Here is a 6,459-nt window from a genome sequence, read left to right as displayed (position 1 = left end):
TTACTTTTATAAATTATTTATTTTATAAATTTTGTGTATTTAAACTATGGCCCAATTTTAAGCCAATTTCGGACCAAATTTGGCCCAAATCCTCAGCCCAACAACCCCAGCCCAAGCCAAACGACCCTTTACTAAAGCCCGATCAAAACCACTTCAAAACGACCCACCCGTTCAATTTTTTATCCTGGCCGTTGATCTCTCAAGATCAACGACCCTCGTTCATTCCCCCCTTTTAATTAACCCAACCTAAATCCTAATCCTTATTTACCACCTAATAACCGTCGTTGAAACCTCTCCATTCTACTCGTCTCTGAGAAACCCTAGCCGCCATACCCTTAATCCTCTCTTATTTCAACCTAAACATGGAATCAACCCATGATCTACTTACTTATTTTGTGATACTTTACTATTATGTGCGTGTCTATGGTGTTACTTAATTCTTGCTCTATTTTTTGCCAAGAACTACCTTTCAAGAGCAGGCCTGATTAACTCCGATTTTGTAAAGATATGGACGATCTTTCGTCTATATCCACTCTACAATGAACGATTCTTGTATTATTGGTTCGATTCAAGACCGTTGGACCTAACTAGGGTTTGAGATTTTTCTTTTTTCTTACTGATTTTGATTGCATGTGATATATTTTTTTCCTTTCTTGTGTTTGACTGATGATTTTCCATGTTCGTCCGCTCCATTGGAATACTATATAAACCCCTCCCCAATTTTCCCTCGAGACAGACCTAATTTTCACTGCTAGTACATTCGCTACACTCTTCTCCCACTCGTTCACTTCTTTTGAGATACTTGAATATTTTCTGGAATCGTTGAATCCTTGGTCGGCTGAAAGCCATGGCCATAATATTGTTAAAATAACCTCCTACAGTGCAAGCACTGCTCGGAGCCCTTCTCGAGGCTCTTGTGAACTTTGAAGCATCGGGGATCTGGGGTTCTCTTGGTACCAATATTCTAACTCCTCATTCTTTTATTCGTTTAACTTTGCTACTGGTTAGTTTCCTTAACTCTTGCAATGTTAACTATTTTCCTTTCTGTTTATCTATGACGTATGTGTTCTATGTGTTGATGTTGTTTAAATTCTATAAGCATGACTCGGTTTCCCTGTTATTCATGGATCCCTGATATTGTACTGCTATGATATTATTTTATAATCCCCTGCAATTCCATATTCTTTATTAGTTGAATTCAGTAGGTTTCAGCACATGAAAGATGCTTTCATTATTGGAATGGATTCTAGCTTTATTAGGTGTTTCTAGACTAATGTGGTACTCTACTTTGTCTTGTATTTCTATATTTGTATTCTAGACCTTGTTGAGTTCTTCTTGCCCAAAATGATAGATCTCTGAGATTGTATCAATTATCTAAAGCATGCTTCCATTTAAGTTCTGTTGCATGTTTGGTTTAGAATGGCTTCTAGAAAAAATTGCTATGTTAGTTCCTTTGCCGCCTAGGTAATTGGTATAAATGGTTATGCCTGCCTGTCTCATTCCCTTTTAAGTGCTTATAAATGAGGACACTGATGAGGTTTATGGTAAACCATGCCATAAGTTTGTTGTTATGCTGCTTATGGTCATCTTCATGTGAAATTTCATATCCCTCTAACTGTGATTGTTTCGAATAAGGCTCACCTGTTTAAAATCTTTTTATGACATTTTGGTTAATGTCTTGTGCTAAATTTTATTTTTGAGAAATTAATTTATGTGTGTGTTTGTCCCGTCAACTCTACAGACTTGCCTCTTCAGCCTTCTTAATGTGTAACTATGCTTAGTATGCTATACCCTCCCTTTGTTGAATAATTGTTCAATATGGTGTTAGTTCTTCTATGTCAAACTTGTTATGTCAAAGTTGTCTACCCAGTTGGTATGCTCAAGCCCTCTTGTATAACCAATCTTGTTCCCTCAACTTCTAAGAATTATGACCACTGTTAATAGGCTTTAGGATTATCAATTGGTTATCATGTATGGTTTCCCCTTTTAAGTTTGGTATGAGTTTGTGTATAGCCCTGGGTGTGTAGCTGATACATTCTCACTCTGAAACATGCTGAGTCCTGGGTTCACTGTTCGTGTGAAAGGAGAAGTTTGCTGAAGGCCCATGTGTTACTGGGTTATATTCTTTTGGGCATGTTCTGTGTATTGGGCTTGTAGCCTTTTAATATATAATATTCGCACTTGTATTCATTATTTTGGGGTCTGTAATAATTTATGAATAAAAATAGATGGGAAGATTAGTAAAAGAGGGGTAGGGTACTCTAATTCTCACATAAATGGGTAGAAAGCATGCCTATAGGATCTATGTGATTTATTCTCTATTTGCTTCACATGTTTAACTTCATGAGTAGAAAGTTTGCCTATAAGAGTCACACGCACACACATCACTTAACTGGCCAACGCATGCTATTTCAAGCATCTGTTGTACTAGTCTCCACTACTGTGTTTTCTTAGATAACAGACTATAGGGCGTAGCAATGCAATATTCTACTTATCTAGGTAACATGCCTATAGGACTTCGAATGATTAATCTATCTGTTGCCTCAATTATCATTGTACTGCTCATGCCTATGGGTTTAATAATCAGCTGCCCATATCGTTTGTATTGCTCATATAGATAGCATGACTATAGGGATAAAACTATATAAAATCAATGTCAATCGTTGACTATTAGATATCATGCTTCTAGGACACTGTCACCTGCCTAACGAACTTGTCTATAAAATCAACTGCCTTTTGCGAACAATCTAGAAATCAAGCTTATAGGTTTTTGTAATATGCAAATCCGTTGCATGTATATTGCTAAAATCAGAATCACTTAGAAATCATGTCTATAGGACTTATAATAATTTAATCTGTACGTTAGCCTAAAATGCAGCATTGCCTGTTTGATATTGGAATCATATAGAGATCATGCCTATAGGACCAAAAGATTTTGAGTCTCAAGTTCGAAACGTTCTAGTGCTTAATCTAAAAATCAGTGTGTGTGCTTCTCTGTTTATGTGTGGAGGCTAACATGAGCCACTCTTTGCTATTATGTGCAGTCCTCTTTATTTTTGAATGCCCGATTAGTTTTATCATTTTTTAGCAGTCTAAGTAAGTCTAGAACCACCCAAATAGAGGTCCAAAGCCTCATGAACCATAGGTATGAGACGGGTAGTACATGCATCGGACACGACTTGGAATTGAATTAGAACGCTTTACGTAAACAACTTCAATATAATAATCGGGTAGTAGGAGATGATAGTCTGTGCCCGCTGAATAATATGAGCAACTCCTAACTAAAAGGAGTTGCGAAGTAATATTTATGTTGCACGGGGTGATCCTTTAAGCTAAAAATTTTAGGACCCCCTTTTCCTTTATACGCTTAGTCATTCAACATAGACCAATGTGGTGGTATCCTTATAATCATTAAAGATTAGTACCAATTTCCTTTATGTTATAATAAAATTCTTTGACTTTTTATATTTCTTTGTTTATTTGATCACCTAGCCTAATCCACATAGTTTTAAGTTCAGTCGGGACCCACAATTGTGCAGCTTGAAGAGTACCTAATACCTTCTCTTTGAGGTAATTTGAGCTCTTACCCGATCTTTGGTGGCGTTGACTAGTCAAACAGAGTTATTTGCATAATAGGTGCCCTAACGCACCTTAAAACCATTAGGTGGTGACTATTCACTTTTAATACCCTCCCTTAAAAGAGTTGTCACACGTCGAAACTCGATTTCGCGAGAAAAAAGGGCGCGGCATGCGTGTCCTCACCATCTGTGAGAGAATAGAAATGCCAAGACTCAGATTTCGAACAATTCGCACGATAAGGAATCAAAGAAGTGAAATTTTCCTAATAGTTCCATAGCCTCTCGAAGATAAGTACAGACGTCTCTGTACCGATACGCAAGACTCTACTAAACTTGCTTATGACTCGTAACACCTATGAACCTAGAGCTCTGATTCCAACTTCAAATGACACCAAATTTTGTAGACAAGTTCCAAAATAGCAAAATGAACCTATTCCAAGTCCCAAAACCAAATTCCGAACCCGATAGCCACAAAGTCAACCTACTGTCAAACTTAGGGAAACTTCTAACCATCAAATTGCCAACTTTTAGCAAAACAAGTCAAATCAACCTAGGGACCATACACCCAAGTTTAAAATCACGATACGAACCTATCTGAGCCATCAAAATACCGTTTCGGGGTCGTTTTCACAAAAGGCAAATCTTGGTCAACATTTTTAACTTAGGCTTCTAAACCAAGAACCAAACGGTCCAAATCAACCTAAAACCTTCTCGGAACTAAACTAACCAACTCTACAAGTCATAAAACCACAAATACACATGTGTAATGCATCAAAAGGGGAAACATGGCTTCAATACATAAAACGACCGAACGGATCGTTACATTTTCTCATCAATTTGACCTAAAAGGGGTTTTAATAGTCATCATAACATTTTCAAGTCTATTAATCAAATCCAATAAAAAAAAATAGCGCGCGATAGCCACATACACAAACAACTTGCTTGGATGGTTGTTACATGGGTTTCATAATGTAGCGTATTGTATTATATTATATTGTACTGTATTGGTTTGATAAATATAATGTTTGAATAAATTGTATCATTCGGGGTAGTTTCATGATGTCACACACTAGCAATATGAAGAATAAATTTATAATTAAGAAAAGGATACATGGTAGAATTATTATATATAAAAAGGTAGGATAAAAAATAAAATAGAATTATTTAATAATAAGGAAGAGCAAGATGAGAGAAAAAGACAAGGTAACGACGCGACCACACCAAATCGATCGTTCCATAAAATGACATTTTTCATCGTTACATAACGATAAATTTAACAATACGATACAACAAAATTTAAGTAACAATCAAAACAAACATTGTATTTAAAATAGCAATGTGATACCATAGAATAGATAACAACCATCCAAAGCAAAATGTGTTAAAAGTAAAGATGAGAGTTGAGAGACATATCTGTACTGTTTGGTGTTTTCTTCTTCAAAGCCCTGGCCAAGTTGCTGCCATTCAAATTGCGCGGAACAGACGCGCTTGGTTGGAGATCAATAGAACAAACTCTATCTCTCTTTGATAGTTTTGGTTGTTGTGTGACAAAGTCGACACGAAATATTCAATATACACAAACGGTTAATCATATTGTGGGTTCCATTTTGATTAACATGTTTGAACATCTCAAAGAAATTTTTAGCTTCTGAATGGACGATAAAAAATGACAGTCTGATGCATAAAGCATCACGTATTCACAGAGGGTTCGGGGAAGGGCCGCACCCCAAGGTGTATAATGTAAACGGTCTACCATAATGCAAGCATTGATGGTTGTTTCCACGGCTCGAACTCGTAACCTAAAAATTACACAAATACAATTTTATCGTTGCTCCTAAGCTACGAACGGACAATACAGACATATAATGATAAATATCAATTTTGATAGTAAGAACTACATGCAGTGAAACTTTAAATCGCCAATGATTCAAAATATGTTTAGCTGGGACGATTTCTTTTAGTGAATTGCTATCTTGTATATATATATATATATATATATATATATATATATATATATATATATATATATACACATTTTGGATCAACTAACCATATTTAATGTGTCTATCTGATCACTAAGATAAGTTTTGCCTGAAGTGATTCATTAATAACAACTCGATTTCAATTTTTTTTCTTAAATAACAATTCATATATTGTTGCAACTTGAAGCTTTTCCAAAGTTATATTGTTCTTGTTGAATTCATAATTGCTTTTAACTCATTCTTCCATTCGAATCAAAATTATTAAGTGCTAATTAATTTATCATACTTACGGTATACAATTTTATTTAAAGTTTATTAATTTCTTCACAGTTTTCTTTGGGTAGAAAGCATTCCAATTAAGGTGGAAACCAGCTAACTTCCACGCTAGATTGCATAACTTTTGTTTCTTTTTTTCTAAACAGATTCCTAAAACATGTCTGAAATAACTAAATAAATAATCAGGTATATTGAAAATTGTACAGTTTTTATTTTATTTTATAAATTCCGAAGAAATAGCATGAAATGTTTTTCTGTCGGCTGATAGATTGCTAGCCATATATGCTCAAATCATCTCAAAAATCATCTTTAGCTAAGTCCAGCTTGGCGCTTAATTTAAAATATAGAAATTAGCTATTGAACATTTGAACTGCAAAAGGTATGGAAAATGTTTTAGAAATTTCAAATAAGAGAGTTTGTAAATGCAGCAAGTTAATTTTTTTTTCTCTCAACAATTTCACAGAGTCGGACCCAGAATTTGTTCTAGAATTTAGGCAAGCAACCTCAAATGCTAGTAAATACGTTTTAAATTTAATTTTTCTATTTTTAATGATTTTGTTAATACACATAGCGAATCGAGCAAAAGTTTCTAAATTGTGAGAAACTCGTGTATTAAAGTTTAT

Source organism: Nicotiana tomentosiformis, chromosome 11, assembly GCF_000390325.3.
Source record: "Nicotiana tomentosiformis chromosome 11, ASM39032v3, whole genome shotgun sequence".
NCBI classification, from domain to species: domain Eukaryota; kingdom Viridiplantae; phylum Streptophyta; class Magnoliopsida; order Solanales; family Solanaceae; genus Nicotiana; species Nicotiana tomentosiformis.
Note: the sequence above shows the minus strand (reverse complement) of the source record.